This window comes from Lepidochelys kempii, chromosome 11 (genome assembly GCF_965140285.1).
Source record: "Lepidochelys kempii isolate rLepKem1 chromosome 11, rLepKem1.hap1, whole genome shotgun sequence".
Taxonomy (NCBI): Eukaryota; Metazoa; Chordata; order Testudines; family Cheloniidae; genus Lepidochelys; species Lepidochelys kempii.
The window spans coordinates 77,085,042-77,098,973 of NC_136390.1; the positions used below are offsets into that span (position 1 = coordinate 77,085,042).

The following is a 13,932-nucleotide window of genomic DNA, read 5'->3' on the forward strand; positions in this document are numbered from 1 at the left end:
GAAATTCTCCCAGACTCCCTTTCACCATTGCCAGCCCCCAGGGTAGTAGCGGTTGCCAGGGGTTGGGTGCTCTCTTTAAGAAATGCCAGCTCTCCGGGAAGTTGCAAATGAACATTAGCAAAGTGGGGTGGTTTTGTGCTGTGGAAAACCACCGTGCTTGAAGGTTTTGTTTTTCTAATTTGTGCTCCTGCCCTTTCTCCCTCTTCCAGACATCTAGAGGCCAACAGGAGCCAACTGAGCCCACCACTGATCCCATCTCTTGTGAGATGGCAAAGCAGCTGTTGCACGGGAAGGAGGAGACAGAAGAGGCCGAGCAGCGTGTGCCGGGGTGTACCAGCCCCACATAACCCCACAGTCTAGGCGGAGGAAGCCAAGCCCCTCCCCAGCCCTGCCGGACACGCTACAACTGGAGCACCAGTGTGAAAGGGAGCAGCTCAGCTCACGCTAGGCAGAGCGCCGAAAATGGAGGATGCACCTTGGAGGCTCCAGTCCAGAAGCAGCTGAAGCCCCGAGGCGCCGAGACCCAGCCGCACCCCCGGGTGCCTGCAGACGTGCAAGGGAGATCGGAGTGTCTGGGAGTTTCCCACGCCGGGAGCCCAGAGACCCCCAGCCCGTGGCCGAGAGACTTCTCCTCTGAAGTAACCTGGGTGAACGAGCCATTGTCATGCTGAGTGACGTCAGCATGTTCTGGTTGGATCCCCACTGACTCAACGGCAAACACATTGGCCACGGACAAGGCCCTGGGCTAGGGCAAGGGGGAGTAAGGAGAGTCTGGGTCCCCCTGCCCTGGCTGCCATTCATCCTCGGGTGGCTGCCCACGTCCCCATTGCGCCACTAGACTGCACAGCCGTTAACTCTGGTCGTTGGGCCACACAGCCCCGACGGAGAGGGCGGCCGCACGGACTCTGGTTGTTGGGCCACACATCCCTGGATGGAGAGGACAGCCGCACGGACTCTGGCCATTGGACCACACAGCCCCAGATGGAGAGGGCGGCCGCACGGACTCTGGTCGTTGGGCCACACAGCCCCGACGGAGCGGGCGGCCGCACGGACTCTGGTTGTTGGGCCACACATCCCTGGATGGAGAGGACAGCCGCACGGACTCTGGCCATTGGACCACACAGCCCCAGATGGAGAGGGCGGCCGCACGGACTCTGGTCGTTGGACCACACAGCCCCGACGGAGCGGGCGGCCGCACGGACTCTGGTCGTTGGGCCACAGAGCCCCAACGGAGCGGGCGGCCGCACGGACTCTGGTCGTTGGGCCACACAGCCCCGACGGAGCGGGCGGCCGCACGGACTCTGGTCGTTGGGCCACACAGCCCCGACGGAGCGGGCGGCCGCACGGACTCTGGGCGTTGGGCCACACAGCCCTGAGTGGGAGGGCTGCCATTTTGGCTCTGGCCATAAGGCCAAACCACCCTGAGGCTAAGGACAGTTATTTAGTTTCACCCATGGGACCTCGCCCCTTTACCCCTAAGGCATCGCCCATCTGTCACCATAAGACCCACACCATGATATAAGAATTTCGGGATCAGGATGCAAATATGAGTAGAAGCAAGGAGTAGCATGTGACCTCTCTAAGAGCTCCTGCCACTCCTCTTCCAATCTGGGGGTGTTTTATCTCCATCCATGTGCCTCAGGAATGGATTTGACCAATGGGGGAAAGTTCTGGGGCAGAGTGACCCATCCGGAAGTGGGTCACGTGACCCCTCCGAGAACTCCTCCCAGTTGGGGTGAGCCTCAGCCCCTTAGGACCAGCCAGAGAGGGGATTTCACCAAATTGGGTAAGTGCTGTGGTGGGGTGACCTGCCCACAAGAGGGGCCCATCACTGCTCCATGAAATCCCCCCACTGTCCTCTACTAATCGGTCAGGGTTTCACACACCCCATAGGCCATCCCAGAAGGGTAACGTACCGATCAGAATAGGCAGTGCCCGAAGGTCTAGGCCAGAAGCCGCCGATCTCTGGAGCTCCATGTTTGCGTGGCTGGCAGCATCCTCCTGGAAGTCGCAACACAACACTGCGTGGAAGAGCCCGTCTCGTTCCAAGGATGTCTTTTGCAGAAATCGTGGCCTAGGCCTTCGGGCTAAACCTGTTCTGGATTGGTACACGTTTACCTTCTGAGATGGCCTAAGGTGGGAGAGAAACCCTCGCCAATTGGTAAAGGGCGGTGTGAGGACTTTTTAGGGACCACAGGATCCTGTTGCGGGCAGCTCACTCCACTATGGCACTTCCCCTATTTGGTCAAATCCCCTCTCGGGGTGGTCCTACAGAGCTGACGTCCACTTCAGTTGTAGAGGACAGAGGGAGGAGTTCTCAGAGGGGAGATACAACCCCCTTCTGGATGGGTCACCCTGCCCCGCAACGTCCCCTGATTGGTCAAATGCATTCTCTGGGTGTGTAAAATGGTGTTTGCCCCTGCCAAATTTTCGTAAAAGAAGGGAAGAAAGGCATGTACGTTTTGTGTTATCTATAAGGTGGCCATCTTGGACTTGGCAAAAGAATCTGGTGACCTTTTGCCATTGGCTAGATTCATTTGGGTTGGGAAGCACACTCCCACGCACGGATTGAATCCGCGTAGACAGGGTCTAACATCCAGGCAGAGACGACGCAAAGAGGGATAGGGAGGGTTTTTAGTTAGGTCTACTCACCCGGTCCTGTGTCCATCATCGAAGTCTGTCCCTGACGTCCAATGTCAAGAGAGCAGAAGCTGTCCATCGCTCTCCCTGCAAGAGAAGGTAGAAAGCACATCAACATTTCCTCCTGGGTGTAATTGTTTGTGAGAGTGGAGCATTTCCAGAGTTAAAGTTTTGTTACTCCACCTCTTCTCTAGCCTATCCTAGTCCTTTCCCCCATCGTAAATAAAATCTTGTTTGTGTGGTTACCACTCTGTGGCCTTATTTTCGTGTGCTAAGGCAAGCTCTGACAGATGGGATTACAGAGGGGACTATGTGGGAAGACTTTACTGTAAGATTTCCCGCATCTTCTGAATGGGGTTTGGGTTCTGCCCTCTTTAAAGGAAGGAAAAATCCTGACAGGTGATCCTAGGGGGCTGAAACCCACCGTGATGAGTTAGTAATCTGTCCTGTTCACCACTCTAGGATGGAGTCTGGGATGCAGGCTCTGGGATGGAGTTTGGGTGCTGGGTGCAGGCTCCGGGCTGGGGCACAGGGTGGGGGTGCAGGATGGGTGGAGGGGTGCAGGCTCTGGAAGGGAGTTTGGGGATGGGAGGGGCTGCGGAGGGAGGGGCTGCAGGCTGTGGAAGGGAGTTTGGTTGTAGGCTCTGGGCTGGGGGAAGGGGTGGGGGTGTAGGAGGGAGTTTGGGTGCAGGAGATGGTGTGTGGGAAGAGGGTGGGGGTGCAGGCTCTGGGCTGGGGCAGGGAGAACCGCAATTAACTCATGCAATTAACTCAAAAAAATTAATCGCAATTAAAAAAATTAAAACTGCAATTAATCATGATTAATTTTTTAATTGTGATTCTTTTAGGTATGATTGATCACCCTGTTAAACATTGAATACCAACTGAAATGTATTAAAGATTTTGGGGTGTTTTTCTCCTTTTTTCAAATATACTGATGTCCATGACAACACAGAATACAGGGCTCACGTTCCAGGATGATGGTTTACAAATATTTACACTGTCAAAGTAATAAAAGAAAGAGCATTTTTCAGTTCCCCTCAGAAAAGTGCAGCAGTGCAAGCTCTTGGCCGTGAAAGTGCAACTTACAAATGTAGATTTTTTGTTTTGTTCCAGAACTGCACCCAAAAGGAAAACAGTGTCAACGTTTCGCGCCTACAAGGCCACCGGACGTTGAGAAGAGGCGTTCGCATGGCACTTTTGTAGCCAGCATTGCATGGTAGTTATGTGCCAGGCATGCTAAACATTCATATGCCCCTGCATGCTTTTGCCACCAGTCCAGAGGACATGCTTCCATGCTGACGATACTCGTTAAAAAAAAGTAATGTGTGAATTAAATCGGTGACTCAGCTCCTTGGGGGAGAATTGTCTTCTCCTGCTCTCTTTTACCTGCACTCTGCCACAGATTTCATCTCCTAGCCATCTCGGATGATGACCCAACACGTGGTGTTCGTTTTAAGAACACTTTCACTGCAGATCTGACAAAAGGCGAAGAAGGACCAATGTGAGATTTCTAAAGATAGCCACAGGACTTGACCCAAGAGTTAAGAGTCTGAAATTGGACTCCAAAATTTGAGCGGGATGAGGTGTGGCGCGTGGTTTCAGAAGTCTGAAAAGAGCAACACGCCAATGTGGAAACGACAAGATCCCAACCACCGAACAAGAAAATGAACCTTCCGCTGGTGACATCTCAATCTGTCCTCAACATGGACGCATGAGCTCTGGAATGGTGCCTGAAACGCGAAGGGACGTATGATTCTTCAGCACATCTGGCCTGTCAATATCCTGCGATGCCAGCTATAACAGTGCCCTGTCAATGCCTGGTCTCCCTTTTAGGTGACACTGTCAACGAGAAGTGGGCAACATTAGCTCCTGCAAATGTCAACAAACCCCTGTTTGTCTGAGCGATTGGCTGAACAAGCAGTAGGACTGAGAGGGCTTGTGGCCTTTCAAGTTTTCCATCGTTTTATTTTTGAATGCAGTTATTCCATTCTGTTACGTGTGAAAAATGCAGATTTTTCATCCCCATAATTACAGCACTTACTCCTAGACGACATTTGCTGACTGGCTTTAGCAAGAATCATGAAAAATGGGTCTTCACACATTTAGCACTGACTGTCAGCCCCTGCCATGTCGTGATGCCGTTCAAAGCACAAGACACTGTTTTGATGAAAGTATTTTAGCGCTTGTAGGCCCGGAATGTATTCAGCTGATTTTTAGAGCCCGTTAGACTTTTGGTACGTTTTTCAAAAGCATCTGTTTAAAATAATGTAGGTCTGGGATCGGGCACCTGACCACACAGATGGGGGCCTAGGGGGCTGTTCCAAACAGGTTAGGCACCAGGGGCTAGCTCCACAAAAATACTGAGCTGGGCTTGGCTGCTACTTTCACTTTCGCTCCCTAAATCTGACACTGAGATGCCGCCAATCCTCAACCCCCCACCAGCTACAGCCTAAATGTAAGGGGACTGTTGCCCCCTTACTAACAGTCAGTGGGGGTGTTTTGGTTGGCTCGCTCCCAGTACTAAAAGGGGAAGGGTCGATGGGAAACCAGGACCCTGAGACTGATAGTCCCCAGGAACAATGGGGAGAGGCCAACGCTCCAGGTCAGCCTGAATGTCAGGGCGAGAAGGCTAATGAGGGAGTCAGGAGGCCAGGGGGGTCCCGTCCTCTGTGAGAGCTGGATTTGCCTGGGTCAGACAGACAGAGTGGGGCCGAGCTAAGGAGAAAGCAGGGGCCCGAGCTGAGCTGGGGAGCGGAGCTGTGCCGATCCAGAGGGACCAGTAAAGCAGCCCAGAGAGAGCAGACCTGTCGTGGGAGCAACCAGAGCCAGAGGGGCCAGAGAAGCAGCCCAGGGAGCTGGGGGCAGAGCAGCAGCCGTGCAGAGACCGAGTGGTGGGGCTGGGGCTGGAGGAGTCCGGAGCTGGGTGCGGTGAGCAGCTGGGGAGAGCGAGGGGGACCCTGGGCAGCGGGCCCCGCACAGGGAGACGCCTCAGCCAAGGGGCTCTGCAGGCCAGGCTTGGATCGTAACCCCGACAGGGCGGGGGCCACACTGGGAAGAAGGGTCCTGCCACTTCGAGCCTGAGAGCGTGTGGCCACCACCAGAGCGAGTGTCCGACCAGCAGCATCCCCGCAGCACGGCCAGGGCCGGGGAAGGGGCCTGGGACTCACAAGGAGCAGACTGTGAACTGCCCTGACGTTCCAGAGACGCTGTTTGTGATGTTCCCTGCCACAGAGCGGGGTGATGTGTTTCCTTTCACCTTTCCCATTTTCCCTTATTCTTTTTTAAATTAATTGTTGATTAAATAACTTGCATTTGCTTTAAATTATATGTAATGGTCAGTGGGTCAGAGAAGTGCCCAGTACAGAGAGAGTACCCCGGAGTGGGGACACCCGAGCCCCTGTCCTAGGTGACCACCGCAGGGTTGGGGGTCGAGCCCCCCAGGAATCCTGGGTCCAGCCTTCTCGGGGTTATGAGGACTCTGCCAGACAGGAGAGTGGAAGGGGAGTCCTCGAGGGCAGGGAGGCCACTGGGTAAAGGGAGTGGGAGCGAGGACTCAGATCCTTTCGCGAGCCCACTTCACCGGGGTCGTGCAGAAGCCAGGACAGTTCCCCACAAGAGCGGGACTATTCCCCCGCTTACAGGAAAAAGGAGGTGCCTGAAAGTAGGACCCACAAAACCCAGCGTGCGAGGCATCTCCACACCGACGCTAACCAACGGGAAAGGCCGATGGGAGGGGTGTGTCCTGAGACCCCCTGCCTCTCTGGATCTCAGGTTACGAGGTCTGGCTTGGAGAGAGGTACCTCCCCCGGCTCCCGCCCGCCCAGCTTTCCCCCACCCCCACCCCCTGCCCTGCCCTGCCCTGCCCCAGCCGTACCTGGTTCCAGCCCGGCCCTGCCGCGGGGTGGGACCAATACTGCTGCCAAGGCCATCCCAAGGGGGTTGCGGGCCCGGGGCAACCCCCCCTCCGCCCCAGACCGCCCCCCCCGCTCCACCTCTTCCCCCAAGACCCTGCCTCCTTCCGCACCTGAAGCAGCAAGATTAATCCCATACGTTGCATTGATTGTGACTTATTTGCCTGATTTGAAACGAGACCAAAAGGACCTGAGTCTCCTCGCTGTCGATAGCCCCCCGCTCGGCCAACCAGCCCTGAGACTCTGAGGGGCGGGCGGCTGAGAGGTCTCACCAGAGGTCCCACAGGACGGCCAGGTCACCATCAGAGCGGATCGCTCTCAGATCCAGACCCACCTCTTTGTGAGGACCTCCCGCGATGAGAGCAACCCCCCCTTGCCCTCCCTCCTCCTTGGGAGAGAGAGGGAAACAGGGAAAAAAGAAGCAAGAGAAGAGGAGAAAGGAGGGAGGAAAGAGGAAAAGGGAAACCCAAAAGGATAAACCCCAAGGTCCCCAGTGATTCCAAGCGTCAAAGCGCTCGGTAGGAAATCACATTCTGCCCCCTTAAGCCAGTGTTTTCTGTGCCGAGAATCCTGCCTGCAGCAGGTGCATCAGACCCAACAGGTTCCAAACCTCTCGCAGCCTCCGACCTTGTCCAAGGGACGTTCGTTTTCTGGCACAACCAGGGGTAGGAAAGGAGAAAACTCCACAGAGGCTCCTCCTCATGCTACGATGTGAATCCTAATTCTCTCCCCGTCCTCGAGGGGAGACCGGGAGAAGGAGACGTGCGGCAGCAAAGCCGGGGGGGTCTCAGCGACTGCCCTGGCCCTGCACCTCGGCCCTGCCCCGCTGATGTCGGGGTCTCTCTGTGAGGTCACCCCCTCCCCACCACCTTTGCCCAATGGGCGGAGGTCCTGCAAAAGGCCTTTGTGATGTCACTGCCCCCCCACCCCTCCCCTCCCAGCTGATGTCCTGCCCCGGCCCAGCCTCTTGGAGCTTGGAGTTGTTGCCCCCGGATCTCCGCACTCAATGACTGGTGAGTCTGGGGATGGAGCCGGCTATACAATAAACCACCAGTTTTTCATAAATTAGTCGACTTAAGGCCAGAAGGGACCATTGGAGCATCTAATATGACGCCCTGCATCTCCCAGCCCTCCCGTGTGTCACAAGAGCTGCTTTTTGATGAAAGCACTTTCCCGAAGGGCATCTAGTCTTCACTGGAAGACATCAAGAGATGGAGAATCCATCACTTCTCTTGCCAGTTTGTTCCAGTGATGAGTCGCCCTCCCTCTTACAAATCTCTGCCTTGTTCTAAGGAGAATTTTTCTGATTTCTGCTTCCAGCCATTGGTTCTTGTTCTGCCTTTCTTTGCAAGACTAAAGAGCCCTTTAAATACTTGGTGTTTTCTCTCAGCGAAGGCACTGCAGGCTGCCATCAGCTCACCTCTCCATCTTTTTAAAAACTAAACAGACTGAGTTTTTCAATCCCTCCTTATAAGTCTTCTCCATCCCTCAAATATGGCTCTTTTCTGCACCCTCTCCAGTTTTTTTAACGTTATTTTTGAAATGTGGACACCAGAACGGGATGCAGTATTCCAGTGTCAGTCTCCCCACTGCTGAATCACCTCCCTTTCCATCCTCTCTTTATCTATCCATGGATGGCGTCACGGACTCACAGGACTTGTGCTCTCTCTCAGCCTCGTACAGTCCTTGGGAGGAACCCCTTTCAGTGTGACAGCCCTTCTCGGAGATCCACTCTCTCGAGGGTTAAGCCGTAGGCCCTTCCGCCTCCTGCAACCCCTCTTCTCTGAGCCTTGAGCATGCCTGTCTGCCGTGGGCCCCCTCAGGGAGTCCCCTCACTCTAGACCCCTGGGGCCTCTACTCCCAGAGGGAAGAAAGCAACCCCGATCTCGAGACTGCCGTGACTCTCAGCCAGCGTAAAAGAGAGGGGTTTATTGAGCGTCTGAACACAGCACAGGAAACTCTCAGGGCCTCAGGCCTAATCTCCCTCTGCACAGTCCATCTAGGTCTCTCCTGCACCCGTGTGGGCTCTGGCTGTTTTCTCTCCCCAGTCCAGAAGCCCCCTCCTTCCAGCTAAGCGTCCGATATCACCTTCCCACAAGCCTGTGTCCTTTGTCTTCTGTCCCAGGTGAACAGGCTGCCTGGGTCTCCTCTATCTCAGCCTCTCCTCTCCTCCCTCTTTTCTTTCCCCCTGGCTGGAAGCAGTCACCGGGTCTTCTCTCCTCAGCCCATTGTCCTTCTACTGGCCCGACCTGGCTGTGACTTCCAAGCTGGGCCTCCCGCTCACCAGTCGCTGGGGTATCCGTTCTCCAGGCCTTTGCCTGAGGGCCCAACTGACAGGAGAGATCACCGCTGGTCCTCTGTAACAGCAAACTACCTCTTCCACCTCGTTAAACAAACAGCACCCAGGGAAACTGAGGCACGCAAACCATTGAAAAACCAAGAAAATCCCCCCGTCATCACTGATGGCTTTGGCCCTGTTCCCCACAGCATCGCACCGGGAGCGGATGTTGAGTGGCTTGCCCGGTATGACACCTAAATCCTTGACAGAGTCACGGCTTCCCGGAGTACAGTTCCCCCTCGGAGGCCTGCCTGCTCTGTCCTGCTGCCCCCTCCCACTGCGCCAAGAGGGGACCTGGTGACTGGAGCTGCTGTGGTTGTGTGAGAGCGCCGGGCTGAGAGACCAAAGGGCACCTCCGTTCTGGAACAGAGGGGTCTGGCCGGTAGGCGCAGTCGCCCCCGGTTTGGGGCACAGAAGGGGCTGTGGCTGGCAGCAGCTTGAAGCCCGTCCCCCAGCTGCGCTAGGCACTGTTTGAATGAGTGCAACGTCCGTGTTACATACGGGCTCCTGGGGCTCGGTGGGAAGCACTGAACTGCCTCAGAGTTCTCTGTTTGCAAGGTCGGTCCCAGGAGATTAGAGAGACAAGGCAGGGAGGGGATCTCTTTCATTCTCCAACTTCTGCTGGGGAGAGACAAGCCTTCGAGCTCCGCAGATCTCGTCCTCAGGCCCTGGTCTCTCTCTGTTAGCCGACGGCCAAGGATGTTTGGTGAGGTGCCAGCTATGCCCGTTTATACCATCCGTGACTTTAACCGCTGGGACGCACTGTCCCTTCGCGGCGGGCAGCCCGGGCTAGGCTGACGGATGCCCCAAGGTCCTAACCACCCGTGACTTTAACTGCTAGAGCTCAGAGCTCCTTCGCAGCGAGCAGTCAATACTGACTGACAGGTGCCCCAATGGCAGCACTAAGAGCCTCTCCACACCCGTGACTTTAACTGCTAGAGCTCAGAGCTCCTTCGCAGCGGGCAGCCAGGATTGACTGACAGGTGCCCCAAGAGTTTGCCCCGTGGAGGCGGCACAACTCAACGCTAGGCTCTTAGTACTCTCACCTAATGGCCAGGCTTTAGAGCCAAAACGGCTGAGGTTCTTTAATTGTGTTGGCTGCTTTACAGTAAACCAGAGAAAACAAGTCAGGCTTATGCATAAATGGTTACCAAAATTTATTAAGCTACATTCTAATCATGTGGTTACAAAATTGCTAGTGCCTACTTATTTAAATGTAGAGATGTTACACACACAAACAAGTTACAAAACTGAAGCCACAATCCCAAAGAAAGAAAACAAAGTATAGAGCTCTATTTCAAAATATGTGTACACTAAAGATAGGAGATCAGGTGTGGGTGCTTCTTACCCTCCTTGCATCTCTCGATTCCAGCGGTGCCAAGCCAGGATCGGTCACTCAATTCCGCCGAAAGACGAATAAGGGACAAGGCGTAGGGACCCTCTTAGCTGCAGAAGCCTTGGGAGACTGTCACTTATCTGACCAGCAGATAGATAGTGAAAAGCACTCAAAAATCAGGGTGCTGTAGGTCCCCTACTTATACCTCTGTACTCCTTTATTCTCTTTCTCCTTTCTTATGCCAAATTGAGGCTGGTCTGTCGGGGTGACGCCAGCTTTCGCAAGAGTAGTTTACACTTGCAAGGGAGAGAAACAATAAGTGTCGACTACTGGACATTTCTTTTATCAGGGTAAATATTTTCCCACCTAGGATGTTGGTGTGTGTGCATCACGCTTTTTAGTAGGGGCGAAGAGCCATGTCTGTCACAGGGCCTCTGACAGGGCTGTCTGGCTACACTCTCCCCAACAGAACCGGGTCCAATAAACCATATGACCTCCCCGGCCTGGTCTTTCGGTGTTTTCTGCTCCCATGGGCGTGGCTGGGAAGGGCCACAGGGCTCAGCAGGCTCAGGGAGAAACCTCAGCCCCACTGGAGACAGGAGGGGAGCAAACCTCACAATCCGTGTGGTCACTGCAGGTCTGTGCAACTGCCCCCCACTCACTCAGTGGCAGTCTGTGGGGGAGGTCTAGGGTGGCCAGGTGTCCCGATTTTAGAGGGACAGTCCCGATTTTTGGGTCTTTTTCTTATATAGGCTCCGATTACCTCCCACCCCTATCCCGATTTTTCACACTTGCTGTCTGGTCACCCGAGGGAGGTCTGGCAGCGCCCTCCCCAGCCACAGTCCATGCGTGCCCAGCAGTCCCTGTGAAAACTCACCTTTTCTGGGTGTCTGTTTCACACCCTCTGCCAGAGACGTTCCCCATTCTTTCTCCAGTTCAGCTGGCAGCAGGTCTCGTGCGAGGGGCGGGGGAGAGCTGAGATTTCAGGCTGCTGTCTTATGGCGGGATTGCTGCGATTAACTGGCTGAACGTGCTAATTCTGAGGACGAAACGGGGAAAGGGGCAGAGATCGAGAGTCAGGGAGTGAAATGGAGAAAATACAGGAAGCATTTCGAGCAAGGGCGAAGTGCAATGACCTGAATCCAGAATATTCTCTGCACCCCTTGTCTAACTCTGGGCCTGATCCTCTTCCGCATTGACGGCCCTTTCCCTGTCTCCGGCCGTGTCTGGAGGGCTTTGTGCCCCTGTGCAGCCCCTTCACACTGCCAGGAAGGGAGAGCTGTTATGGAATCTTAGCCCAATCAGGAACCAGGCCCTGTGTCACCTTCATCCTGGGTTTCAGATGACCCCGAGAAGTTGGGGGGCCACCGGGGCCTAGAGCATGGCCCTGCCACAGAGGCCCCGCCCCCGGTCATCCTCTTCCCCCGAGGCCCCGCCCCCCCACTGTTCACTCCTCTGGCCCCCGAGGTCCCCCTACCTGCCCCTCGCTCCTCTCCGCCTCTTCCCCCAGGACTCCACTCACCCCCTGCTTGCTCCTCTCCGCCCCTTTCCCCGAACGGGGGCTACCGGGGGCCATGGGGCCAGGCACCCGTCCCTTTTCTCTGTCTTTGGTGAGCGGGGCGCAGGGGGGTCCTTGGGGAAGGAGGTGGAGCAGGACAGGAAGAGGCATGAGAAGACGGGGCCGTGGGGGAAAGGCCGAGGGGGGGTGGGGCGCAGGTTTTGGGGGAGGAGGCGGAGGGGGGATGGGAAGAGGCAGAGCAAGAGCAGGGCATCGGGCTAAGAGGCAGAGGGGAGCGGGGTTCAGGTGGGGCCCCCACTTCTCTGGAGCTTTGCTTACAGCACTCGAAAGATGACCACGGGCCCACGGGCCTCCGGCGGGGAGACCCGCCCCACATTCCCCAGCGTTTTCCCCCCGCATGGACGGCCTTTTGGGGGAGGCTCAGGCTCCCCTGGCCTCTGATACGGGCTGCCCGTGCTCAGCTCCTTCCACGCTCTGGAGAGGAGCAGCACCCAGGGGTGGGGCTGAGCCGGGGGGCGCTGGGTGAGGGGCAGAGGCCTGAGACCGCAGGGACACAGCGTGAGGCACCATCCCAGGCATCCCCCTGAAAGGAGCAGAACAGGGTTTACCTGGGGTGGGGAGTGTATGGAGAGCGTCCCAGGGCCGGTGGAGATGTATTGCCCTGGTGAGCAAGTGTGGCTAAAACACAGGCCTCGCTGTGAGCAGGATTTGAACCTGCGCAGGGAAACCCGAATGGATTTCGAGTCCAACGCCTTAACCGCTCGGCCCTCACAGCTGTGAGTGACGTGGCCCCCAGTGGCAGTCTCTACTGGAGCGGCTGGAAGCCGACGGGAGGGAGCTCTCCACCCTCAACGAGCAGCCGTAGCCATGTTGGCAGGAGAAGCTCTCCCAGCACCATAGCACTGTCCACACCGGCGCTTAGGTCCGTGTAACTTGTGTCACTCGGGGGGTGGCTTATTCACACCCCTGAGCCACATACGTTCTACCGACACAAGGGGGAGTGTAGACGCAGCCTTAGCAGAGACGCGATTAAGATCCACTTCCTGGACACTACTGTGCTGATAAACGATGGTCACATAAACACCACCCTATACCGGAAACCTACTGACCGCTGTTCCTACCTACATGCCTCCAGCTTTCACCCTGACCACACCACACGATCCATCGTCTACAGCCAAGCTCTGCGATACAACCGCATTTGCTCCAACCCCTCTGACAGAGACAAACACCTACAAGATCTCCATCAAGCCTTCTTACAACTACAATACCCACCTGCGGAAGTGAAGAAACAGATTGACAGAGCCAGAAGAGCACCCAAAAGTCACCTACTACAGGACAGGCCTAACAAAGAAAATAAAAGAACGCCACAAGCCGTCACCTTCAGCCCCCAACTAAAACCCCTCCAACGCATTATTAAGGATCTACAACCTATCCTGAAGGATGACCCAACACTCTCACAAATCTTGGGAGACAGGCCAGTCCTTGCCTACAGACAGCCCCCCCAACCTGAAGCAAATACTCACCAACAACCACACACCACACAACAGAACCACTAACCCAGGAACTCATCCTTGCAACAAAGCCCGTTGCCAACTGTGCCCACATATCTATTCAGGGGACACCATCCCAGGGCCTAATCACATCAGCCACACTATCAGAGGCTCGTTCACCTGCACATCCACCAATGTGATATATGCCATCATGTGCCAGCAAGGCCCCTCTGCCATGTACATTGGCCAAACTGAACAGCCTCTACGTAAAAGAATATATGGACCCAAATCAGATGTCAAGAATTATAACATTCATAAACCAGTCGGAGAACACTTCAATCTCTCTGGTCACGCGATTACAGACATGAAAGTTGCGATATTTCAACAAAAATACTTCAAATCCAGACTCCAGCGAGAGACTGTTGAACTGGAATTCATTTGCAAATTGGATACAATTAACTTAGGCTTGAATAGAGACTGGGAGTGGCTAAGTCATTCTGCAAGGTAACCTATTTCCCCTTGTTTTTTCCTACCCCCCCCCCCCGCCTCAGACTTTCTTGTTAAACCCTGGATTTGTGCTGGAAATGGCCCACCTTGATTATCATACACATTGTAAGGAGAGTGATCACTTTAGATAAGCTATTACCTGCAGGAGAGTGGGGTGGGGGGAGAGAAAACCTTTTGTTGTGGAAAAC

General features: G+C 55.2%; 1 non-coding gene across 1 annotated transcript; it reads right to left on the minus strand.

Annotated features, from left to right (window-relative positions):
* Positions 1-12,440: 12,440 nt before the first annotated feature.
* Positions 12,441-12,522, minus strand: TRNAS-CGA (transfer RNA serine (anticodon CGA)). Its single transcript has one exon. It is a non-coding gene; the product is annotated as a tRNA-Ser (tRNA).
* Positions 12,523-13,932: the final 1,410 nt, after the last annotated feature.